We start from the raw sequence: 26,823 nt of genomic DNA on the forward strand, positions 1-26,823 counted from the left end.
GACCCGCCCTCAGCTCCCCCTCCCCGCTGCCTCAGCCCCCTCGGAAGAAGAAGGGGGGGAGGACAGAAAGAAAGCCTCTGGAGCTCTTTCGCCGTCTTCCCGCCTCCGTCCGATCGGCACCTGGAAGGAACCTTTCTCGACGTGGAACTGGCGGCAGGTAGGCGGTGCGCCCTCGCTAGAGGAAGGGAGGGGGGAGCCGAAAATGGGGCTTGAAAACGCGGGCCTGCGCCTTCTCCCGACGACGCTGGTACCCGCGGATTCTCCCTTCCTTAAGCCCCGTTGGGCAGGAAGCAGGTGCGCTTGGGGCTTATTTTTGGTGGGGGTGGCATGGGCCTAAGTCTAGTGTGGAGCCCCTTCCCTGCTGAGGCTGCTCAGTCCCCCTTCGGGGGCTCCCTGGTGCCCCTCCGCCCGCTGCGAGGCTCGGGGAAAGTTCCCCGGGATCTGCCGGGGCGCCCCGGAAGCTTCCCCGGAGAGCGACTCGGATTGTTTCCTCTCCAAGCTGGAAGGGGCGCCGGGAAAGCCGTGGGGGTCCCTACGCAGACTTACGCGGACAGTCGTGGCTTCTTTAGGGTTCTCGGCGAACCAACCTGCTGCCTGCCTTTCCGATGCCGAGAACGGCCCTTTCTTTCCCTCAAAGGGCCTCAGCGGCCCGCGGAAGGCACGCGTTCCTTCCGCGGCCCCCCCACAGGGCGGCTCTGCCCTTCTTCCTTTCCCGGCCCCCGACGCCTCTTCTTCGGTTCTGGAGCAGACGCGCCCCGAGCTGGATGGAATCCCCGATGGAATCCCGTTCTCTGCGTGGGGACCCTTCCTGAGTGCGCGCCCCCTACCATTTTGCTCGGAATCCCGAGGCTGCCGCGAGATTGGTGAGGCCGTCCCGCCCCCTCGGGGTCCCCCTCGGGCTGAGCTGTCCCTTTAGGGACCCGCAGGTGCTTTTCTGGAAGGGGGGGGCAGGGAAGAGAGAGACCGGCAGCTCCGGGCTCTTGCGCTTTTGGACAGCCTTGAGCTTCGTGGGACAGCTTCGTTCCTCGAGCCCACATTTTGGGTTCAGAAAGAAGGAACCTTTGCGAAGGGATGCCGCGGGGAGGGGGGGGACCTATTAGACAGAACTGAGAGGCGCCCGACGCCCGCGGGATCAGTGCCGAGGCGGAGAGCGGAGCCGGGAGAGCCGCGCCAGGCCAGCCGTGGAGGACGCGGCCGAAGCCGTTAGCCCAAAGCTGGTCTCGGGAGACCGAGGCAAGATCCGCGCCGGGCGGGAAGGCGAGGGCCCAGCGGGAACAAAGGCGGAGGGGGCCGGGAAGGGACACTTTGCGCGTGTGAGTGGGTCTCTCCTTCACCCCGAGGAATATGTTTTTGCGCGGTCCCAGGCTGGCACTTCTCCACAGCCGAAACGCTCTTTCCGCGACGGGGATCTTTTTCCCGGCTCCGGGCCTTCCTGGAGCCCTCCGGTGCTCCTCGACTCGCCCCTGGGGAGAAAGGAAACCGAAGCGGCGGCATTTACGGTGAATAGGAAGGGACACTATCTCTGCCCCCCCCCCCCCGCAGCAGCCACACACAGAGAAGGATAGTAAAGAGCTTGGCTATATTGGGGGGGGGGGGGAGTTAGGGGCAGCGGGAGCGAAGCGGCCTGGTCTGGCTTGGGAAACGTCGCGAGGTACTTGGTTAGATGGCAAGAAGGGGGAGAGGGGGAGGCAGGGAAGCGCCCCACGGGGAAGCCGGTCTCTCTTTGTGTCGGGCCTCGGCCGCTTCTTTCCGAGGACTGAGCTGCTCCTGAAGGGATCCAGCCTCCGGCTCCTCTCTTGGGATTGCGGGAGCGGGACCCCCCCGCCCATGAACAAGGTGATCTCAAGGAGCTATTTCTCCAAGCGGGACTCTCCCCCTCCATCCGGATCCTGCCCATTCGCCTTTCTGTCCTTCCCAGTCTCTTTCGCTTTGCAGGACTGCCAAGGAGCCGCCTCGAGGTGGCGGGCAGGGCGCTGGCCGGGCAGGCTTCGCCCGCAGCCGGTTTCCTCGGCGCTTCGCGGCGCGGCTGAAGCAGCCCCGGGAGAAAGGAGGCGGAAATCTCTTCCTCGGTTTCGCTTCTCCGGTTTCCTCTGGCAGAAGGAGAGGAGGTGCCTCTTGCCGCGGACAGAGGAGAGGAAGAGCAGTTTGAAGCCCTCCGCCCCGGACTCTCCGCTGGCTGGCACCCGAAGGGCGGCGGCGTTGGAGTGGAAATCTCCAGCCGGGATCCGCGACATCCGAAGAGGGAGGCCAGAAGTCTAAACCCGGTGAGTCCGGGGAAAGACGTTTCCAGGGCGGCTCCTTCTGGAAGGGAAACCCCCGCAAAGGAGTTCACGGGTCTGGGGGCTGGAAGCGACGCCCAACTCGAGGGAGCCGCTCCTGCGCTTCGGGTCTGGCAGGGCACCGCCTGCCCGACGACTTTGCGGTCCGCGCTTGGTCCGATGCAAACGGTCCTTTTAATATTCAAAGGAGAGTTGAATTTATCTGGAGAGAGGAGGAGAAATCAGGAATCCGCGGGGAAGCACAGGTGACAAGAGAAATAATAATAATAATAATAATAATAATAATAATAATAATAATAAATAATAAATAATAATAATTTTATTTTAACTAAGGACAAATGAATGGAAGCTGGGGGCGAAAGAGGCGAGTGTCTAGCAGGAGCGACCCTTCCAGACGGGGACTGGTGCCCTTTACGCACACGGCGTCCTTATGGCAGCCTCCCCAGGACGTTGTTGTGGTCAGAATACCAGCCTTATTCCCCCCACCCCGCGCCATTATTTAATCCGGATTTATTCTTTCCGAAAAAAATACGGCAACACATTTTTTAAAAATCCTGTTGCCATCGACGCATTTGGGGTACAGTATCTGAATTATCTGTTTGCAAAATCAAGGCCACTAGCCCCTATTTTATCCTATTCCATCTCGAAGAAAAGGCGACCGGGCTGGTGGGAGAGGTTTTTGGGGAGGGATGGGGGGGGTTGTCTCCGGGCCCCGCTCCGCCAGGCTTCTGGTTCCACGCTCCAGGCGGACGCTCGGCCTTCTTCTGCGGCGCCTGTGGGGGGGACCCCCGATGCCCTGGGACGGAGTCCTGGACTTCTCTGCAGCTTTTGCCATGATCCGGCACCAGTTGCTGCTTCGGGGGCCAAGATCCATCTGGGGAATTTGGGGCGCTGAACCCGCGGAAGAAGATCCCTTTTTCGCCCGGAGATGTGCTCTGCGGACAAGGGGATCCCGAATACTCCCAACCATTATTTTATTTAGTATAAGAGGCGTGCTCTTCCTCTCCTATTACACCACTCGGGAAATACCTATATTATAATGCCTAAATTCAACAGGTCTTGTGAATTCAATGGGACTTAAAGATTGCACTGCCCGTCACTCTGGCCTGACACGTACCGCTCTCGGGGTGCTGACGACACCCGGCTTTTGAGGAGGCTCCCCTCTTTTACCGGCCCCCATTACGCTGATGATCTGGGAGGGTGCTTTTTGCGAAAAATATATTGACGGGAGCGATGCTTTTCATTAATTTTAAAACCGTGCTTTTCCGTCTTATAGTTGCTGTCTAATGTGCAAACCAGTTTAAGCCATCTTTTTAGTGTCCAAGGGAAACCAATGTTCTATTTTTCCTTGTCTGGATAAAGAAGAGCAAAATGCAATTGCGAGTGGCGTGGAAATGCCGCGCGCGGGGCTGGTCTCGGGTCCCCCTCCCCGCCCAGGAGGCGCCCTGGCTTGGCCCCACCGAGCTGACCCACGCGCGACTCAGTGAGTTCTTCCTGAGGAGGGGCTGCCTTTTCCTTTAAAAACTGCCAAACTGTCAGTCACTCGAAGCAAATGGTCTTGCTGCTGCAGAGATTCTCTTGGATCTTTTTGTACCCGAGCTGGGGCGGGAGTCTCGGCGGGAGTCCCTGGATCATGATCTGAGGGGAGGCTTCCAGGGAACCCGCAGGAGGCTTAATTGGGAAGAAGATGGAATAATAATAATAATAATAATAATAATAATAATAATAATAATAATAATAATAATAGCAATAGTTATTTAAAAAAACGTACCGCCGTGGTAAATGCGCAATTGCAAAATAATGTGATAATGATTTTAAAAGTAGCAGCATTAGCGACAATAATAGTTATGAAAAATAAGGTGCCGCAGTGGCAGAATGTTTTGAATTTATTTTTTTTAGCTGGCTCCAAGACTAGCCCCGGATTCTCCCAAACAAGTTCAAAGCGGATCTGGAAGAGGGGCTGTCCGGCGAAGAGGAATCCAGCGCGAACGGTGCAAGAACGTCCCTGAACTGCGCGACAAGGAGCCGCACAGACCCAGCCGCTGCCGGGTGAAAAGGAAAATAAGCAACCGCAGCCGTAGAAACAATTTTCACCCGAACATTTTTTTTATTTTTAAGTGTGGAAATGAAATGAGGCACTGGCGCGTGGCTGCGTTTCTCCTCGCAACAACCTGTGAAGTAGGCCAGACTAAGAGAAGGAGACAGACAGACACTCCGGCCTGGTGCAGGGCGCTGCTCTGGGGGTCTCTCTCTGTCCCCCGCGCTTGCAGCAGGCACCCCTCGGAGCCCTCCGCCTCTACCGGCTTCTCCGCTCTGGGAAAGACCACCGAGCAGTCCCGGCTCCGGAGCCCAGTTTGCTCCCTGAGGAGCCCCGACTCCGCGCGGGGGAAGAACAGAGGCAGCGCCTTGCACCGAGCGCCTCGCCCTTCGCCCCAGGCTTTCCCGGCGGGAATTGCAAACTGGGAGGGTTGCCTCCCCCGCCCCCCAAGATGCGCCCAAGCCTCCGAGTATCCGGAAGCGAAGTCTCCTAGGAACGCTTTACCTGGGCGTAAGTGTTATTGAACTCAGTAGGACTTCTTTTTAAGTAGCGTTGCAGAAGTTTGCGCTTCAGAGCTTATTTATTCTGTGCCTCTGAAACCCCCACCCTCACGTTTGTTCTTTCAGCAGACACGTGTTGCCGTGTGTGCATGCGTGTTGCGTGTGTTGCTGTAGTTGCGACTGGCTCTGGCCCGGGCCTGGACTTCAGACAAAAGGATTTTCAGGATGTTTCCAAGTTTGGGATTTTAATGACGCTTGCAGCTGCCTTCATCACGTATTTGGGGGGCGCAAAGGAAAACAGGAGGGTGGCCATAAGAAGCGGGAGAGATAAAAACGCAAAACGGGGTCGAGAGCTGTTCCTGGGCCCTGCCAGGCACCCACTGGTTTTGGCCGCGCCGCCGGGCAGGGGAACCCCGACGGACTGGCGCCTCCCAGACAGGAAGAGATCCCAGGAGGCCGGTTCCAGCACGGACGTGAGCACCGCATCGGAGCGGAGAAGCGGGGCGCAGCACCCGCGGAAGCCCCAGCCCGAGAAGAGCCTCCTCCTCGGTCCTCCTACTTTCAGGCGCTCTGAGAGCCGCGGCTCCGTCGCTTCGGAAGAAAAGCAGAGGCCGTCGGGGATCTCTCCGCAGCAGGGCGGCGCTTTCCAGGCAGCACAGCCGCCCGTCCTTCCTGCTGCTCATCGCGCCTTCTCTCCTGCTCGTCGCTGCCCCAGAAAGTTCCCCCCACCCCACTGAAGTCCCATGGAAATCTCAGCCTTGGAGCTGCCAGAGCCCCGCGCAGAAGGGGAAGCGCCGCCTCTTGGAAAGGCGGAGTATAAGCCGAGGAAGGAAGGCAGAGCCGCTCGTTTGGTGTCCTGTCCTCACCTCGGCCAGCCAGGTGCGCCACTGGGAAGCCCCCGCTCAGCCCCTGAACTCCATAGCTTCGCTCCTTACCCCTCTGGCGGTTCTCTTCTAATAGCGGCGGAGTGGCTCGGATGACACTTTCTATTCCTGCCCTATAGGGGGTCGGACTAGATGACCCTTGGGAACTCTACAGTGCTGTGATTCCGAAGTGAGAGCTGGACCATAAAGAAGGCTGATCGCCGAAGAATGGATGCTTTTGAATTCCGGTGCTGGAGGAGACTCCTGAGAGTCCCATGGACTGCAAGAAGATCCAACCTCTCCATTCTGAAGGAAATCAGCCCTTGAGTGCTCACTGGAAGGACAGACCCTGAAGCTGAGGCTCCAATACTTTGGCCACCTCATGAGGAGAGAAGACTCCCTGGAAAAGACCCTGATGTTGGGAGAGATGGAGGGCGCAAGGAGAAGGGGACGACAGAGGACGAGATGGTTGGACAGTGTTCTCGAAGCTACAAACATGAGTTTGACCAAACTGCGGGAAGCGGTGGAAGACAGAAGTGCCTGGCGTGCTCTGGTCCATGGGGTCACGAAGAGTCGGACACGACTAACCGACTCAACAACAACATGACCCGGGAACCCAACGCAAATGCAGCGCACCTAGAGAGCCGACGGGGCGTCCGAGGCTCAAGTTGGAGACCTCTCCCTTGAGTACCTTCCTCTTTTCCAGCAGCCGGTGGAGCTGGAGAGGAGATCCGGAAGTCAAAACATCCCAGGCGAGCTTCTGGTTCCTGTGGGTCGTGTCGGGGCAAGCGGCTCCCATGGAGCTGTCCCTGGTGCTGGCTGGCGGCGAAGCGTTTGGGGCGTCCAAGCCAGGCCGAACCTGACCAGAGGTCTCCGTGGCCACTGGATCAGGGAGAGGCGCGGCTCCCTTCCGAGCGTGACCTCGATTCCACGTGGAGCCACTCCAGGCGAATAACCAAGTAAAGGCACCATGGAAGAAGATCTTAGGCGACTCCCATGGAAAAGTACCTGGGTCCAAGTGATGGGCGAGACCCTTCTCTACCTGAGACTCCGGAGAACCGCTGCCAGTCGGAGTAGACCAACCTGGACCAGATGGGCAGGTGGTCTCACCTCAGACCAAGGCAGCCCCCCAAGTCCCCATGCAGCAGCAGGAAAACAACCGCACACACGGGCTGGGGAAGAGGGCTCCATAGCTCAAGGTTAGGGCGTCTGCATCGGCTCAGGGTTCAATCCGTGCCTCAAACCCCGGAGAGCAGCTGCCAGTTAGTGTAGACAGTACTGGGTTGTATGGACCGATGGTCTAATTTGGGATAAGGCGTCTTCCTGGAAAGTAAACAGCATCTCCCACAGAGTCCAGGGCCCTGCCAAGGAAGAAGGAGACGGGTCTGTGCACGTGGACATTTGCAGGGATCAATCCAAGGCAGCTTTTACTAAAAATTAAAGCCCCCTCCCCCCAAAAAAACCCCCCAGTTCTGACTGCCCTGGGACATGTAAAGCAACGACCAAGGAGAGAGTGTTTCTGAGCGCATGCAAAGTGCCTTCTCCTTGCCACTGAGTGACCACAGCCTGGTCTCATCCAGCTAAGATTAGGGGCGGGGCTTCTGTTCAGAGGGTGTGGCCTGTATGTGCCGAGGGCCGTCCCCTCCCCCCACCCCGGTTGGTTCTACTCAGGCTGCAAGTGCCATGGTGCGGGGAGGGGCTTCTTCCTCTGCGGGGAGCCCGGCCTGGCCCCCTTCCTGCTGCCCCCGAGGGGAGCGCGTCCCCTCCAGCCTCTCCTGGGAATGGCCCGAGGGGCCCCGGGAGAAAAGCGTGATTCATCTATTGACGCTCCTGCCTCGCCGTAAGAAAGGCAAACCCGGCGTGTTTCCATTGGAGCCTGCTAGGTGCTTACAGCGCTGACATTCACAATGAGAGAAATAGGCAGGGAAGGATCTTCACAGCAGTTTTATTGTGTTAATAAGTTTGGCGTCTATAAGCAACATATGTAAATGGCTGATATACTGTCTTGATGCCATTTAACATTATGTTGCTGAGGTGCGCAGGAGCCAAGTTTGCAGCATTTTTGATGAATGTGGAGCGAGCTGCCAATTCCTGGAAACTTTTTCCATCCCTTCGCGCGAGCAAGTTAACAGTCTGCCTTGCCAAAATGGTGACTGACCCCCTCTCCCTCCCCCCCCCCCCCTATTTATCCCTTTCTGGCAACGTGGGCGGGCGGGCACGTCTTGTGCCGCCTTAAGGGGTCTCATCCCCTGTCCACTTTGGGGGCACCTTCTCTAGAGCCAGCGTGGATCTCTTTCCTTTCGCAGGTCTCCTTCACCGGTTGTATCAAATAAATGAGACGTTTTGTAGAAAATAGGCCTTTGGAGATAGATGGTGAGCTTTCCAAGGGAAATCGGGGCAAGGGCCAGCTGTGGCTTTTCTGTTTGGATTCTGAGGCGCGGGGAATTCATTCTGAATTGGCTTTTTTCCTGGTTGCCTGGTCAGAAAGGCAGAACCAAAGAATGGTTGAGTTTGAAGGGACCTCAAAAGTCATCTAGTCCAATTTAGCAAGCTTTTGAGTAGTACAGAACTCTGTTGCTAATTTCCCACAAGGAGCTCAAAGTGGCATGCAAGGTTCTCTCCCTCCCTCCCTATTGTATCCTCACAACAACCCTATGGGGTAGGTTAGACTGAGAGACCGTGACTGGCCCAACTCTAACCACTAGGCCTGAAAGGTAGGCTGGGAAGGAGTGCTGGATAAAATAGCCTTATTTATACTGGCTGGAGCTGCAGGGAGGTGCAGTTCGTTTGGAGGGCACCAGGTTGGTGAAGGCTGATTTTAGGACTGGGGGCGAGCACAGCAACTTCACCTCTTTTTTCCAGGAAAGGAGAAATCATGCACTCTCCAAATTGCATGGAATTTAAAAACAACAAGCCCGCCCCAAAATGAAAACCTTGAATTATATAAGTTATTGATCCTGCTGGTTATTCACAGTGGTGGCAAGATTCAGGGTCTGCCCAACTGTCAAGGAACTGCCAGTGTGGTGTAGTGGTTAAGAGCGGTGGACTCGTAATCTGGTGAACCGGGTTTGATTCCCTGCTCCTCCACATGCAGCTGCTGGGTGACCTTGGGCCAGTCACGCTTCTCGGAAGTCTCTCAGCCCCACTCACCTCACAGAGTGTTTGTTGTGGGAGAGGAAGGGGAAGGAGAATGTGAGCCGCTTTGAGACTCCTTAAAGGGAGTGAAAGGCGGGATATCAAACCCAAACTCTTCTTCTTCTTCTTTCTCTTCAATCAATCCCTGGGCAGGTGCAATCTGAGGGATGTCCCAGCCTGGAAGTGCACTCCAGCGTTCTCTGAAATATTGGCTTGCACACAGCAACATACAGTATCAGGGCGCTCTGGGCCACCCTTGGCAAGTGTCTGGTCTACATGAGGGAGTTGTCTGTATGGACACTTATCTTCAGCTGCTCCTGAAGACAACTATCCAAAGGGTTGAAAGTTGGCAGAATTCAAAACAACTCTTTGGACCAATGCAAAATATTATTTTGCCCTCCTTCTCCCAACAGTGGAAAATTTAGGGCAATCCTCCTTCCGTTCCCGTGTTCTTCTGGATAATGCAATCCCTAGAGCTCTCCTCACCTACTGGAGTTTCAGATGGATGTGGCAGGTTGAAACAGGAGGCGCCTGCTGAATCTCTATGGGCAGAGCATTGCACAGGACTGGGGCAGTGGCACTAAAGGCACAGTTTCTTGTTGCTGTCATGTGATCCTCACCAGCAATGCTCCTGCAGATGACCTCAGTAGCTGAGCTGGGATAGAAGGGTTTAGGTGACCCCTAAGGTACTCTGGATGGATGCGGGTGGCACTGTGGGTTAAACCACAGAGCCTAGGACTTGCCGATCAGAAGGTCAGTGGTTTGAATCCCCGCGACGGGGTGAGCTCCCGTTGCTTGGTCCCTGCTCCTGCCCACCTAGCAGTTCGAAAGCACCTCAAAGTGCAAGTAGATAAATAGGTACCGCTCTGGCGGGAAGGTAAACGGCGTTTCCGAGCGCTGCTCTGGTTCGACAGAAGCAGCTTAGTCCTGCTGGCCACATGACCCAGAAGCTGTACGCCGGCTCCCTTGGCCAGTAAAGTGAGATGAGCACCGCAACCCCAGAGTCGGCCATGACTGGACCTAATGGTCAGGGGTCCCTTTACCTTTACCTTTAAGGTACTCTGGAGCGGAGGGCAATGTAAATGAATACAAGGACCTTGAATGTGGCTCATTAGTAGTTGGGCAGATGTTTTAACTGTGGGCGATCTGCAACCAAATCAGAGATTGCATGATGGCTAGATAGTCACAAACAGGGGACTCTATGATGCAATATCCTCTAAACTTTTGTGGTGGGAAGGGGAACAAAAGAAACTTAACTTCTACTTCTTCCTGTCACTAGACACTCTTTTTCCTACCTGTGTGTGTGTGTGTGTGGGGGGGTGTTCCTTGGCTCTCCTCCAGAGAGTAATCTCCATTTTGAACTGGACTATGGATATTTGTATTGTTTAAGAATTAAAGCCTGCCTGATTTTTCATCACTGTATCTGTTGAATCCTGGCAAGATTGTGATGTGAGTAAACACTGGATTTTCTTATTTACTTAACAGTCTGAGAGTGATTTCTTTGTTAAGAGGGAAACATAAATGGGAGAAGATAATCCAAGTCTGCCTAAAGCATCTTTGGGTATCATAATTGCTCTAGAAGGTTATGCAACCTTGCCCTCCTATAGCTTCTAGAGATAAGCTGCTCATGGATGGTGATTTTTAACTCTGCTGAAATAGATATTTGCATTCTCACACAAGTGAGAAAGAGGAAGAATAATTGCTAAATAAAACATTGCCGCCGCTTATGTTCCCCTAAAAGCATTCTGGCCACCTCATTCTGCACCAGTTGCACCTTCCGAACCAAGTTCAAGGACTGCCCCACATACAGCACATTGCAGTAATCCAGCCCTGAAGTTCCCTGCTGATGGACCACAGAGATCAGGCAGGTCTTCATATCCATGCCTTCAGTGATGTTTGCAAATCTTAAGGTAATCAGTTGATGCAATAAAAGCTGCTTCTGTTCTGCATCTGCATCCTGCAGGACCGAATGAGTTGTAATCTCCCTGTTCTGAGACTGGGAGTGCCCGAGGCAGGATGCACAGGCCATGAGCAAAGACTGGAGACTTTGGAGCGGCCCAGCCATTGAGCAGCGGAAGAGATCTGTGCAGCAATCAAGTCCCTCCCTGCCCCAACGTAGGTGTGTGTGCCTGTGCGCATAAGCGTCCCTGCCTGTGCATGTGGCTGCCAGGGGAATGTCAGGAACCTCCAGCGCCGTCCCTCGCTGGCTCCCTGCATGCAGCCTCATCTCAGAGTGGTAAATACAAGAAAGTATGTCACTGTTAATTCTCTCTCTTCTTTCTCTCCCTCTCTCACGCACAAGTTAATTTATGTTGAATTTACAATTCCTAGCAGTCATATGGATGGCAGCCTCCCAGCCCCTGATTAGGGTAAACAGATTTTTGCTCCATATATTTAGACACTCCATATTGCTTTCAGGAAATGTGCACATTTGAAAGGCAGAGACTCACCGAGGGCCATATCCTGCCATCATACTTCATAGGTAGGAAGTGCAGTCGTAGGAGATGCGGGACTAGGGCCTCCCCCTGGTCCAGGGGGCCACAAATGCCGCCAGCCGTCCTGGCTAATGGCCCCCAAGCAAAGGCAGCGGTGGGGAGGGGGCACTGAGGAAATCTGCCAAGCGGACTTTACCCTCTTTATCAATGCTATTTCTGAAGACCGCGTCTTATCTTCTAGCAAAAAGCCCTTTCCAGAGGAATTCCCAAATTCTGCAGCCATGAATTCAAACTTTTGCTGCTGCAGTATTAGTAATAAGAAGGGTGAAATATACCACAGTTTTATGGAGTAGTAGAAGACAAAGCTCCTAGCTGCCAGACTACAGTGGATGAGATGGCAGAAGCACTAGAAGTGCCCCTGAACAAGAATTGTCCTTGTTATAATTTATATCCCACCCTTTCTCCCAAAGGAGCCCAGGGCTGCAAACAACAGGAGAGAAAAGAATAAAAGCATCTTTAAAACAACAGAAACAAAATTAAAGTCGAAATTTTGAGGCTGGTCAGTGGAGAATGCAGGCATCATCAACAGAGATGGATAAAAGGTTGTGGGGTGAGAGGAAATGGGAGCAGCCGAGTCCTGGACATAGCAACAAATCTGAGTGCCTTTGCTCCTCTGGGCGCATCAGACAGTGGAATGTGTAGACTTTGGGGTGTTTTGCAGCTGGCCAGGGGAGTCAGCTGCCCCATGGATTACCTCTCTTTTGCCAAAGTCACACATGTTTGGAACAGTGGCGTAGCGTGGGTTCTCAGCACCCGGGGCAAGGCAAGTAATTTGCGCCCCCTAACCCGTGGATTTGCGCCCCCTAACCTGTGGATTTACCCTAACCCCAGATGTTGCGCCCGGTGCGGCCGGCCCCCCCTGCATCCCCCACGCTACGCCACTGGTTTGGAAGCTACAACGCATCATGCTTTCCGAACTTGGGTCACTGTGGCATGAGAGATGTGCCGTTTTCATGCACGGGGGATGCAAACGTTGTCTCCTTATGATGGAGATGGATTGAGGATTAACTCTGTAAATGTAAATTTAAACCTCCTGTTGCACTCCCCTGAGAGTAAACAGGCTGTGAATCTCTTTTAGCAAAATAAAAACACTTATGTGCTTTTGCAGCTTGCTAGAAGCTAGGAATTAGGAAATTGCACCTTTTTATCCCAGTTTATTTGTGGTCTGCTGACCTTCTTTATCCTCATTGCTAAGAATGAACCACATGTTTTAGGAATTTAAAAAACGGTTTACTTACATTTCAATGCAGGCAGCAGATACATCAAAGTAGTATGCAGGTAAAAACACTTCTTAGTTACAAAATACAAAATTAGCTTCTGAAATGGAGTCTGGGCTCTGAGTAGAGCCCAGGCGTATATGTCTGCTCACACCACTGGCTTGAAAGGAGAGAGAGAGAGAGAGAGAGAGAGAGAGAGAGAGAGAGAGAGAGAGAGCTCAGACAGGAAATTCTCTTTTGTTAGAAATTCCCGCCAAAGCATTAAGAAAGTGACCTCATGCAGTTCCTTCTATATTGATTCAGGAACTCTATGCGTGTCAGTCCCTCATGTGTCTGTCTGGCATTTGTGATTTTGACTGGAAATCCCACACCCCCAATTCCATATGTAGAGGGGGCTCGTTTTATTGTTTCTCTGGGTTGGGATTTCCCGCCTCCCCATTCTGAGCTGAGCTGGTGCCGAGTTGGACCGGGGGGCGGGGCTTGGCTCAGTGGCAGAGCAGCTGCCTTGCAGGCAGAAGGTCCTGGGTTCAGTCCCCACCAGCATCTTCTGGTACGGCTGGGAGAGACTCCCTGGACTGAAGCTCTGGACCAGAGGGTTGGATTTATAATAAGGTGTCTTCCTAGGTTGTTCCTAGGACGGAGAGGGCTGAGGGCATTGCGAAAGGGCTGTGGTCCTCTAAAGCAGAACGGAAAGGAGCATTTCACTCCAGGCAAGAGGACAGACTACCTTGTCTGTCTGTCACACACACACACTCGCAGGTCTGAGTGATCCTCCTGCTCTAGACACAGGGAAACAATTAGCATTTAAATGGGATTATTTTGTAAAACATGGAGTGGTGGAAAGGAGCAAGCACATCCCGGAGCCCCTTCCCAGCAGTGGAGGAAGTTTGGCTGGCCTTCTCTTGAAGAGCTCCCGCCCCACATCCCCAAATAAGAGTCCTTGGGGTTGAGAGCGGGGAGACCCCCCCCTCTCTATCCCACAGAAATCCCGAGCTAAGCCAATCACCATCTCGGATTTAAATCCTCTCTCTCTCTCTCTTTTAAAGAAAATTTCACCTGCCCATCTCGCCTCCCCCATCTTCTTCTCCTTTTTCTATCCAAACTCATAATTAATCGCTCAAGGCAAAAGTAATGAATGTTAATTGGCCATCTGTACAAAGACTAATTAAAATCTACCATGCTGGGGATTAAAACATACCTATAGCAAGTGACTGAATTGAGAATGAGAGCGGGGGGAGGAGGAGGAGGAGGACTGAGAAAAAACAGCTGAAAGGCTCGTCGGCAACACACAGTCGCGCTGAGGTGTGAGATGAGCTGCAACTCCGGGAGCGGAGCGAGACGCCTCGGCGGCTGGGATTGTTGAAAGGGGGGAGAAAGAGAGAGAGAGAGAGAGAGAGAGAGAGAGAGAGAGAGAGAGAGAGAGAGAGAGAGAGAGAGAAGTTATTTCAGCCGAAATCCTTGCAAGAACAGTCTGGCTCAGTTGCAGAAGTTTCCACAGCAGAGGCTTCAGGATGGCTTGTCTTAGAGAGAAGGAGAGTGAGAGGAGGAGGAGGCAGTGGTAGACTTTTGTGAGAAGATGCGTGGCCTTGGAAAAAGGAAAGTTTCTCCATCTCTCTCTCTCTCTCTCTCTCTCTCTCTCTCTCTCTCTCTCTCAACACTAGGCTAGAACTCACGGACATCCGGGGACGCCGAAGGCTGGAAGATGCAGGACGCATCCAAGGAAGCCCTTCTTCAAGCAGCGCAGAGTTAAATTGCGGAACTCCCTTCCGCAGGAATCTTTGTTGTTGTTTAGTCGTTTAGTCGTGTTTGCCTCTTCGTGACCCCCTGGACAGTTTGGTCAAACTCATGTTGGTAGCTTCCAGAACACTGTCCCACCATCTCGTCCTCTGTCGTCCCCTTCTCCTTGTGCCCTCCATCTTTCCCAACATCAGGGTCTTTTCCAGGGAGTCTTCTCTTCTCATGAGGTGGCCAAAGTCTTGGAGCCTCAGCTTCAGGATCTGTCCTTCCAGTGAGCACTCAGGGCTGATTTCCTTCAGAATGGATAGGCTTGATCTTCTTGCAGTCCATGGGACTCTCAAGAGTCTCCTCCAGCACCATAATTCAAAAGCATCGATTCTTTGGCGATCAGCCTTCTTTATGGTCCAGCTCTCACTTCCATACATCACTACTGGGAAAACCATAGCTTGAACTATACGGACCTTTGTTGGCAAGGTGATGTCTCTGCTTTTTAAGAATCTAGAAGGCTTTAATAGAGAATTAGGCAAATTCGTGGAAGCGAGGGCTGTCTATTAGCCACCATGGCTCTGCCCTGCACCCCACAGTCAGAGGCAGCAGCGCTTCTGACCCACCGCTGAGGGGAAGGGCTTCTTCCCGCAAGCATCTGGCTGGCCACTCCTTGTGAGAAGAGGATGCTGGACTTGATGGGCCGTGGTCCCGATCCAGCAGGCTCTTCTTATGTCTTTGATAAAGGAAAAGGGGCGGGTGTCTTGATTTGTTTCTGCATTCCTTTTGCAGCCGCGCCCTGGCAGCGGAGCTGTCCAGCAGGTCCCGGTCCGCCCCTCTCAGTCCGATGATCTCCAGCGGCCCGGTAGCTTGGAAAGAAGGTGAAGTGAGTGGCTGGGGGAATCCCTCCACCCGAGACCCTCCAGGGGGAAATGCCGCCCCCCTCGGGGCTTCACCATCGCCTTGGCTGCACCACCAAAACCCAGTTTAACCCAAACCCTGATCACGTCTTTATTTGTTGTTAACAGTTATATCCCGCCTTTTGTCTAAGGGGTCAGCAAACCTTTACAGCAGGGGACCGGTCCACCGTCCCTTAGACCTTCCATATATATATGGAAATGAACGAATTCCTATGCCTCACACATAACCCAGAGATGCATTTTAAATAAAAGGACACATTCTACTCATGTAAAAACACCAGGCAGGCCCCACAAATAACCCAGAGATCCATCGTTCTGCCCGGACACTGAGGTCCAGCTCCGAGGGCCTTCTGGTGGTTCCCTCGCTGCGAGAAGCCAAGTTACAGGGCACCAGGCAGAGGGCCTTCTCAGTGGTGGTGCCCGCCCTGTGGAACGCCCTCCCGTCAGATGTCAAAGAGAAGAAGAACTACCAGACTTTTAGAAGGCATCTGAAGGCAGCCCTGTTTAGGGAAACTTTTAATGTTTAATAGGTTATTGTATTTTAGTGTTTTCTTGGAAGCCGCCCAGAGTGGCTGGGAAAACCCAGCCAGACGGGCGGGGTATAAATATTATTATTATTATTATTATTGTTGTTGTTGTTGTTGTTGTTGTTGTTATTGTTATTATTATTATTAAAGGACATATTCTACTCATGTAAAAGCACGCTGATTCCCTGACCGTCCGCGGGCCGGATTGAGCTGCTGCAGCTGCTGTTACCTTCGCGATTATGCTTTCGGTTAACCCCCCGACTTGCATTAATACACATATAAAAATACTTTGAACGCAAAATAAAAAGCATTTAAAACAGGCGATTCAACAGTAGGAAGAATTAGCAGCGAAATGTTCTTGAGATTATCCACTGAAGATTAAGCCCATGACTTGTTGAGTTGCCTCATTTACCAGGAAATAAGGCTGCGATCCTAGAAGTAAGTCCAAATGTACACAGCGGGTCTCCCTCCCGCGTAAAGAAGCCGGGATCGCGCCGCTTCTTATTCACGCAGTTCATGGGGTGTATCCAGAAAACAACAGCTTGAATTTCTGACGACCCACAGATGCATCAATGGGCGCCAAAGTCTTCCCCCAACCCCCCCCCCCACAATGGATCGCGAGCGTTTCAGGGGCCGAGTGCGGGTATTAGTCGGGCCACTTGCAGCAGGGTGAAAAGATCACGAATTCGGGGCTTGAGCGGATTTGGATAGGAAACTCTGCAGGCATGGACGTCCGCAAGAGGGGGGGGGGGCAAGAGGGCAGCCCCCCACCCCTAGATACACAGTGTTCGTTTTTAGAAAAAAAACCCAAAAACAGGAAGTTTGTAGCATCTACAGAACCTGAGATACAGTATTTCGATCAATGTCCAGGCACGATTTCGCCCCCTGCCCTCTTTGTGGATAAACCACCCTGTTTATCTCTTTCTCTGTTTTTTATTTCCCTCCCCACCCCGGAAAATTCCCTGCGAACCCCCAGATATGCAAGCGCTGCTTCTGGATGTTGTTTCGGATTACGCGCAAAGGAACTGCATTTACTGGTAGGGATAAAAATGCAACGAGCGCCGGCACTTATGTATTGCATTTGGACCCCACCTTTTCCTCCAAGGAGCTGAATGTAGCTGGTCTGGTTCTCTCCCTCTCCTTTTAATCCCTGTGAGGGAGGTTAGGCTGAGAGAAGAAGGGACTGCCCCCTCCCAGGTCAGCCAGTGAGCCTCATGGCTGAGTGCAGGATTTGAACCCTGCTCTCTCCTAGGTCCTGGCCCGACACTCTAACCACTATGCAACCACTGGCACCTAAAAAGGTTTTCTACTATGTCTGGACCTTTTTTTTAAAAAAAAATTTTTTTTTGAGTTATCAAATGCAGCAAAGCAAAATGCCTTTTTTTTTTTTAAGAGGCGGGGGCGCACGCTGCCTGCCAGGTGATCAGTGTCCGCAAGGATAACACCAATCACTTGGCGAGGGAGGCAGGCTTGACCCTGTCCAGGCGCAGCCTCGCTGTCTTCCCCGAGCTCACCTGGCAGGTGACCAGGCAGGGGAAGATGCCCCTTACAGCCAGCAGGTGGCGCCAACGTTGCCTCGCGGCTAATAAGCTTGTCTTTTGCACAGAGAAACAAGCGGCTAGTCCTCAGGACTTAGAAAATCACTTTCGAGGAGTTGCGATTCGCAACATGTCGTTTGGGGTCAAGGAAACGTTTCCAGACGGGAAGCGGGCAGACGACTGTAGAAAAAGCAAACCGTCCTCCTCTCGAGCTCAGCGGCAGCCTTGCTCCAAAAAGGGCGAGGGAAAGGGGTGCCTGGGTCACTGCCCCCCCCCCCGACGCCCCACAATTTCTTCTTCCGCGCCCAGGACATTCCTGCCGGTGCGTGCGCCCTTCTTGCGCGCGTCTCCTTACGATCCAGTGGCCTTATCTGCAGCCTGGCCGACGTCTTCCTGGAGAGGGGGGGACGTGTCCTAAAAGCCCCCACCCCTGCCTTTGTGGGGGTGGCAAAGATCAGGGCTGCCGCCATTCTGAGCTAAAAGCAAATGCAATTCCGTGCTCAAATTCCAAGCCAGGAAATTGCAGAATTCAGTGCCCTGTTACAAATCAAGCCTGATTTCAGCGGCTCGCTTTCGGACTCGAAGAGCCAAAAATGTTGCTATTGACAGGGGAAGGCAGTTGAGGAAGTGGAATTCTGCGCCCAGGACCACCGAGATTGCCTTTTCGGCATTTCTGCAGGGTCGTAGCCCGCACCCAGGTTTAAAAAGTTGATGTGAGTTTTAATTTGCTTCGGTCTGTTGTTGTCTCAACTTTTTGTATGTTTTAAATTACCCCTGTTAATTTCTTTAAGTGATAATTTTATCGTTCTATCTTTTTTTGTAAATCGCTTTGAGGTTTTTCCTGCAATCCAGTGGTGTGTACATTTTATGAAATAAATGAAATGAAATAAATACCCAGCCTTGGCTGAGAGAGGGACCCTGCATGAACTTCGGGGCTGTTCAGTTTGCAGAAGAGGGGTTTGCGCGGGGTTCAAAAAGACTTGAGAGAGACCTCCAGATTTCCAGACTATCCCTCTTGAACTCAGCTCTCTTCTATCTTGTTGATGTGAGACTTAAATTCTCAGGTTGCATCCTGGCTACAACTTCCTCATCCTCCACACACTTCTCTCTCAGATTCAGTGTGTGCGTGTGTATGTGCTGTTGGCATCCCAGGGACTAGGCAACGGGGGGCTCATCAAACACCCACAACCACCACTACATCAAAGACCCTCCCAATATTGGTGGGGGTGGCAAATAGTAATAGTTTTACTGGCACCCGTCCGTCTTAAGAGAAAACAGAGTGCGTCTCCAGGGGGGTGAAGTTAAACAGCAAAAGTGAAACCCCATGGCACAAGCCTGGGCAGCGTGTCTGGAGGTCCTGGGCTGCCCACATGACAAGACCCCCCTCTGGGCCTCACAGAGCAAGACCTTTGGCACCAGCTTGGCGGCAGGAGCAGCTGGAAGGCTCCATCCAAACATCTTAGAGACTCCACTCTGGGTTTGTGTAGGGTTTACACCTGAGATTTTTCTTCTCCCAAATATGTCACTCAAGGCAGCAGAGGTTTAGGATCAGAGTTTTCTTTCTCCTGACTACCTTCCCAGGTGGACGAGCCCCACCTGCCCCTCACTTCCCTTTACAGCACATGCAGAAACTGCCTTCTGGACCGCTGGATTCAGTCATGGCTCCCTTTACTCAATCTGCTGGAGCCTGTCTTCACCTGCAGGTGAAGCCCCTGACTCATCAAGGGATGGAGACCCCTTGGCTCCCCTCACGGTGTTTAGCCCAGTGGTGTCCAAACTTTTTCCAAAGAGGGCCAGATTTGATGAAGTGAAGGGCCATGGGGACCGACCAAAGGGCTGACCAAAGTTGTTGACCTTTTTTTAGGATTGAAGTTGTTGAGGTTTCTTTTAGGATTTTACCCCAGGAAATAAACTGCCACAAGGGCTGGATTAAAGCAAGCCAGATTAGGCCCCTGAAACGGATTTTGGACATGCCTGGTTCAGCCGATCTGGTGAAGCCATTCCTGGAATGTGGCATCTGTTCCATGCTGACAGATTGTTTGAGCCACAGGTGAGAGCTGATTGTGGGGGGGACAGACCACTGGTGGAGAAGCTACCCTAGAAGGAGCACAACATGTATGAGGGATGTGAAACACAAGAGCAGTCAAGTACAACATTCCTAGAGTGAACGTTTACGCATGGGGAGGAATGTTTGTCCAGCCAGCAGGTAAACTTCCTGTTTCCTTCTGGGCTGGGAGAGACTTCCTTTGCATGTGGGCATGGCCTCACCTGTGCAGGTAACGGTAAAAGCACAGGGCAGGGCAGCCATCTCTCTCTCCGTGACTACATGCATCAAAGAAGCAACATCTGCTTAGCCAAAGATGCTCTCCTGGCTCCAGCCAAGATAGGACAAAGGGGCTGTTCTCCTTATGAGGTAGCTTAGAAAAGTAACATACACCTGGAAACTAAGTCTGCCTTCTGGGATCCAATTATGAACAGAATGTGAGTAAACTCTTTCTCTACTTTCATAGAAGACTGTGTTGTGTCTTACCTTTTATGAGGGAATAAGGGGGAAATACCAGAACAGTTATTATAGAGGCTTTAGTAAGCCTGAGCAAACGCATCCGCTGTGAGTTTGAAAGGGGGAATGTTACTCTGCTAAATTGTGAACTTCTTAACACAAGTTGGAAAAGGATATTATCAAACAATATATCCTCTCCTGCATTCATCCGGTGCTATACCAGTTGCACTGGCTCCCGGTGGAGTACAGGATCAGGTTTAAGGTGCTGGTTTTAACCTTCAAAGCCCTATACGGCCTAGGGCCCTCGTACCTACGGGACCGCCTCTCCTGGTATGCCCCACAGAGGAACTTACGGTCTTCAAACAAAAACACCTTGAAGGTCCCAGGCCACAGAGAGGTTAGGCTGGCCTCAACTAGAGCCAGGGCCTTTTCAGCTGCGGCTCCAACCTGGTGGAATGCTCTGTCACAAGAGACAAGGGCCCTGCAGGACTTGACATCTTTCCGTAGGGCCTGCAAGACAGAGCTGTTCCGCCAGGCCTTTGGTTAGGGCGCAGCCTGACTCCCTCCTTTGGCAACCTTTACAAAACTTTATGGCTGCCATCAATCTTGATTTTAATTAATTTTTATAATGTTTTTAATGTCGCACTATTTTGGTGTTGTTAGCCGCCCTGAGCCCGGCTTCGGCTGGGGAGGGCGGGATATAAATAAAATTTATTTATTATTATTATTATCCCTGAACATTCCCACAATGTATTCATCCATAGCTACTACCCCTCCCCTAACACCCCCTACACCCCCAAATAGTAGTAGTGATAACAAAAGATTCCAACAGACTGAGTGCTGGGATGGGCAGAGCCCCCAATTTCACCCTGGTGGGCATCACCAGAAAGGTCATTTGAAAAGTGGAGAATCATAGAATTGTAGAGTTGGAAGGGACCCAAAGGATCATCTAGTCCAACCCCCTGAAATGCTGGAATCACAGCTAAGTGGGTGGGTGACCTGCACATCTTAGCTGTGTGTCCTCTGCAGTGGCGTAGCGTGGGGGGTGCAGGGGGGGCCGGCCGCACCGGGCGCAACATCTGGGGTTAGGGCAAATCCACAGGTTAGGGGCGCAAATCCACGGGTTAGGGGGCGCAAATTACTTGCCTTGCCCCGGGTGCTGACAACCCACGCTACACCACTGGTCCTCTGTATGGCCAGAGAATGACCACACACCCCACCACTGGCAGGGGCCCCCACAGGACTGGCCACAGGTGACGTTGGCCACACAGAGAAGCTGCTCTGGTTTGCTGGAAGAGAAGCGAGAGAGGCCTGTGAGGCAGACGGTCAGCCAGGAGGCAGCAGGAATTCCTCGGCTGAGGTTTTCCCCAACAAGAAGGAAGTCTGGGTTTGCTATCCGATTTCTGTGGATGGGACTACAATTGTGGTTTTCCTCCAGGCAATACCTGGCGAGAGCCTTGGACTTGACAAAGAAAGTGCTAATAACTTGGGATATTCCAGGGATGTGTTTCCATGGGATCTCATTCTTAGACATCTTCTTAAGTTTTCTGAATGGGGGAAAAGTGGATTGCGTCCCCACAATTGGGATGAATCTAGGTGACATAGGTTTTTAACTGTTATTTATGGGAATTGGTTAACATGCCTGGTACTGAACTGTTTTTGGGTGTGTGTGTGGTTTTTTTTGGTAAATACCCTTTTTATTCATTTTCGAAGGGCAAAGACAGTAACGAAACATCTTGATTTGCATGCATCAGAAACAGCGTTCTTAGAAAAGAATATACAGAATAGAAATTCTAAAAAGATAAACCCTAGAAGTTATTAAAAATAAAGAGAAACCCTGGTGGGTGTTGATGGAGAGCATATTTATACACTAATAAACAGAAAATCATAAGCAGTGAGGAAAAAACAATGGTATACGGAAGAGAAGAAAGGAAGAGAGGGAAAGCGAGGAGGAAACATGTTTTAGGTACTGGCCTGTTGTTGTTTTTATTGGTGTTAGTATATTGTTGTAGCTCGCCCTGGGATTAGGATGATGAAGAGGGCCAGGTTTATAAATTAAACTAACTAAGCTAAATAGGTCTCCCTGAGAGGAAATAAAGAGGATAGACTGCTGTTGTTGCGCGGGCACAGAGGGAGAGGGAGCCAGGCCTCTCGGGGTCTGATCATAGCTGTCAACTTTTCCCTTTTCTTGCGAGGAATCCTATTCGGAATAAGGGAATTTCCCTTAAAAAAGGGAAAACGTTGACAGCTATGGGTCTGCTGTGGGGCAGCGGAGCTGGCTCTTTGTTGGAATGTTTAAGCTGCTCCTCTGCCTACGACCAACCTTCACATTAGTGCACAGCCAAATATCATCACAAGCCTCCAGCGACTGCCTTCAAGCCCAGGAAACAGCTGCAGCCCTGGAATGACTCACCAGGCTGTGAAGTGGGGTGAAAACACACACACAGTTTCCATGTTCTGGGAGCACTGGAGAATTGTGGCGTCTCTGTAATATCTATTAATTTACAAAATATACAAGTAGGCCGAGAGTGGAAGCAAATGAGCGCTCCTTCAGCAAGCACCTCACCTGGAGTGACGAGGCTGCAGCTGTCCAGGCTAGCATTGCGTACTTGATCCTGCCTTTGGCACCCAGGTCTAGGGAGCTCCACCAACTGACCCCCCCCCCAATACTGACTGAAACAGGCCTCCACTTGTCTTTGAGGAACACAGCAATTTTGACACCCAGGCAATGTGTTCAGAGCAGCCATGGGGAATGGGTGGGCCCTATATCAAACCACCACAATAAAACCCAAAGACTTGCAGCAGAGGTTTCTGGGGAGGGCACCGTGGGAACACTTACAGCTGAAATAAAAAAATGTAAGCATATATATATATATATATATATATATATGGGATCACCCCTCTCACCGGTCATCGCAAACCTGTACATGGAACACTTTGAAACCAATGCTTTAGACAAGTCAGAACACAAACCCAAACTTTGGCTCAGATATGTTGACGACACCTTTGTAATTTGGCCACACGGAAAGGAAAAACTGGACAGCTTCCTCACACATCTCAACAGCCTACACCCCAAAATACAATTCACTATGGAAATAGAAGCCAACAACCAACTTCCCTTCCTTGACGTCCTAATCTACAAAAAACCTGATGGCTCCCTAGGACACACTATCTACCGGAAAAAAACACACACCAACCGCTACTTACATGCACAATCACACCACCACCCTGCACAAATAAACTCCGTAGCCAAGACTCTCATCTCCAGAACCAAACGCCTGGCTGACAAAGACCACTTGACAACTGAGTTACAGAATCTCTCAAATGTGTTAATTGCCAATGGATACCAGCAAAACAGGGTTACGAAGCTAATCCAAAAAGAAACACCCCCCAAAAACCAAGACACAGAAGAAAACAATGGCATGGCCCTCCTTCCTTATATCAAGGGCACTACAGATAAAATTAGCAAAATCCTCCATAAACACAATATCAAAACAGCCTTTTGCGCCAACCAAAAAATAGCCAACATCCTCAGAAACCCCAAGGATAAAATCCAGTTGGAAAACCAAGGGGTCTATGAAATACCCTGCAAAGTCTGCCCAGCCACGTACATTGGACAAACAAACAGACGAATAAATGCACGTATCGCAGAACACAAGAATGCCGTCAAAAAAGAAGAAAAAACTTCCTCTCTTTTCCAACACATGAAAGAAACAGGACACGAAATTAATTTTGCAGATTCCAAATTGCTCTCTAACATGGAACATCACCACAAGAGAATAATCATGGAAGCCATCGAGATAGAGAAACACCCTCACAACATGAACAAGCGTGACGACACATCCCGCTTGCCAGACATCTGGAAATTAGCCCTCCCCACAAAAACTGACACCAGATTCAGAGGCACACAGAACGCCATCACCAATCAACCACACCAGACCCAAACCCAGACCCTCTCCACAGATAAATTACAGACACCATCCAGTAGCCAAACCATGGTGGCACCTCCGGATGCTGCACCCCCCTGCAATCCCTACACAGATCTGGCTGGCACAGGCCACAAAACCACAGCTCGCCCCTATACACGAAGCCAAGCCAGAGTACAGCCATCTTCTCAGAAAAACTCTTCACAAAGTTCAAGAGGTCAAGACACAAAGGCTTTAGCAACTAATCCACACCTAATGACCCACCTAAGTGGTACTCAGGATATCACTCAAGAAATCACTCAAGATATCCCTCAAGCAATTAAGGAACAAAAGAAGAAAAGGCACACTAGCCTGGGAACTTCCTCTCTGCCCAGAACATTGGAGGCTATACACCACACCTCCTCCACAGTATTTATAGGAACTCAAACACTGAGATCCTGCTCTGTTCCAGTAACAAGAAGCCGAAAGCACCAGCCTGAAGATGACGAGTGAGACCTCGTCGAAACGTCGCCTAGACACCCCAACTTTTACACGGGAAGACACCCGAGAACACCAAAACCTGCATATATATATATATATATATATATATTCAATGTTCATAAATGTGCTGGCCCGGTGCCTACATGGATATGTGGGCCACATGTCTGGAGCAGCACAGGAAGACCATCCTGAAACCATTTGCACTCCCCAACTGACCAAATGTTTTCTCTGCAAGGAGGGAGGGGGTGAGGGAACCTTCCTATTGTATCAGGAATTGGGAAGTTACCATCTCAAAGGAATGGCCAGACTACCAGGAAAGGCAATCAGATAACCTGGCAGACAGGAAAAACAACATTCAAATTTCTGTTTTAAGACTGCCTTTTCTGTGATGTAGGTATGATGTTTGTGGGGGGTGGTCTTGGGTTACACCCCTTCTGTGATGTATGTATGATGTATGGAGGGGTGGTCTTCGACTCCAGGGCTGGCAATTTAAAATGTCTATATAAGGGTGGGCACACCTTGGTTCTGGGTCCTCCTCCTTTCCTGCATGAGAGGGGAGACCCTGTTGCAACAGTTCAATAAAGATCAGGCTTACTAGCCGCTTTGCTTCTCAATATTCTCTGGTTGGCCTCTGTTATTTTCTCCTACTGATGGAGAACCTACAAAGGACTCTATAAGGGCTCTTGTGTCCCCTATAAGGGAATGAGGGCAGATTTTGTTTATTACACAGCCCTCCCACAATAAGCACACCTGCCTCCTCTTGTCTTGGAAGTGCGATGGTGTGCCCATGCTCAGCTGTTTGAGCATCTGGGTGGTGACTGGAAGAACCAAATATTGGTCTAGATTGGTTCCTTTTGGTTTGATGCAGCAGCAGCAGCAGCCAGGCTCTGCCCAGTTTATCTTCCAAATGTTTATCCCTGAGTAGGTGAGCCCCTGGTTTCCTGATCCTGCCCAGACACAATGCACTCTGGGCTTTGGGCTTTAAGGGAGCCGCAACACAAGGCTGCTATCTATGGTGCACCTCAGGTGTCAAGGAGTGACAGAGGAAATTTTCCTGAGCTGGTTTCCAAGAAGCCTTTGAAAATGCACACACACCCAGGCACCAAGTAAGGATCTGGCTGCTTGGTCAGGGAGGGAGGGAGGCCTCCAGCAATTAACTCCACAGTTTGTAATGTGGGGTTCTCATTAACAGGTCGCAGGGAGAGTGGAAAGTCCAAGGGAGGGCTGCTTACATATTGATGCCCGTCGCAGGCTGGCCAAGTCGCTGACCCTTCTCTGTCCTGTTCCCTGTGGGGCCCCAGATCTGTAATTATTTCTCTCATTTGCTCATTGTCCTGCTGGTTACACAGTGATGAGCTAACGTCAAGCAGGTGGGGGAGGCCAGCAGGAGGTGCGGGAAGCACCAGAGAGTTGGGTCCTTCTTTCAACTCTTGGCTTTGGTCAGCATCCAGAAGACTAGCCAAGCCCCTCAAAAAGCTTGTCTGGGCAACTGGAAAGCTCCCTGCCCCCCCGCCCCCCCGCAGCACTTTAATCTTCCTCAGGGCCAGCTGTTCTGCCTACAACATTTCTTAGGGTGCCTCCAGAATGTCAGAAGGGATTCAAGCACCCGCTGGAACTCTGTGAAGTCCAAGCGGTTCAGAAGGCTTGGTCGTTCCAGCGCAACAAACCCACTTTAAAAAGGAACCAAGCTTTTTGCAGTTTGGAAAGTTGGGTGTGGAAGAATGAGAAACGGAAAGGTTTGTGCACAGCCCGCAAGCAAATCAAGATGAATGCAGGACTAAGGCTCATTGTCTTATAACCGTCCCATAAAGCAATCAGAAACCATCCTCAACAAAGACCAGATATAATCTAACCTCCGCATAAGCTTTCTGCAAGCAGCTCAGGATGAACGCTCAATAAACAGGTTGCCTGGAGGGACCCCTGAGGGCAGTGATGGATGGTGCTGATGGAAATTGCGCTCCAAAAACATAGGGAGGGCACCAGGTTGGCAAAGGCTGATCTGTCTATTGTGCTATGGTGTTTCCTTTTAGAATATTAACCTGGCTGTTTTTCAAATGGTGCACCGTAATGGGGGCGATTCAAGTATGGAACAGAAAGCAGGGTAGATATAATGTTCATGCACAAATGTCCTTTGGGAGAACTGAGACAAAGTCCAGGGAGGTGGCAGAGGTGGGCTGGCGCCCCCCGCCCCCCCCCCGGAGACTGGGATTCTCTCCCTTCGCCCTCTCTCAGGCCCACCGAGGGGGCTGCATTAATGAGAAACGAGACCCACCTTTCCCGTCACCCCAGCCCCGCGCTGCCCCATAAGGGGAATGGAGGGGGAGGGCAAGCCTTTGATTCGGCGGCATTTGTTCTCCCCCCCCCCACGTCCCCCACAGGAATACTGTCTCATAGGAGAGCAGCTCCAGAGCAATTGGCCTTGCGACAGCTTAATTAATAACAGAACATATTTGATCGGAGCCTCCATTAACCTCCATTGAGCCGCCTAAATAATCACTCATTAAAAGGCACTTGGAGCCCCGGGGGACAGGACAGTTTACCAGCCATCTCGGTGCCCCTTGGCAGCAGAGCTGGTTAATCAGTTCCCTCTCCCCGCTTTGCTGACCAGCCACAGGGTAAATATTTGACATGCCCCCCAACTCCCAGGACGGCCACACATTCCCTCCTGGGTCTCTTTCTTCTC

The 26,823-nt window shown here is 51.7% G+C and overlaps 1 long non-coding RNA gene across 6 annotated transcripts; it reads left to right on the top strand.

Moving 5' to 3' along the window:
* Window positions 1-6: 6 nt before the first annotated feature.
* Window positions 7-15,345, top strand: LOC144328825 (uncharacterized). 6 transcript variants are annotated; one of them, XR_013394105.1, is made up of 6 exons: window positions 7-157; window positions 1,936-2,264; window positions 10,557-10,679; window positions 10,779-11,051; window positions 11,721-11,860; window positions 14,189-15,345. It is a non-coding gene; the product is annotated as an uncharacterized LOC144328825 (long non-coding RNA). The 6 variants fall into 6 exon arrangements; XR_013394104.1 differs by lacking the exon at window positions 11,721-11,860 and having other exon boundaries at window positions 11-157; window positions 1,919-2,264; XR_013394103.1 differs by lacking the exon at window positions 11,721-11,860 and having other exon boundaries at window positions 13-157.
* The last annotated feature ends 11,478 nt before the right edge of the window (window positions 15,346-26,823 follow it).

The sequence above is a fragment of the Podarcis muralis genome, chromosome 9 (assembly GCF_964188315.1).
Source record: "Podarcis muralis chromosome 9, rPodMur119.hap1.1, whole genome shotgun sequence".
NCBI lineage: Eukaryota > Metazoa > Chordata > Lepidosauria > Squamata > Lacertidae > Podarcis > Podarcis muralis.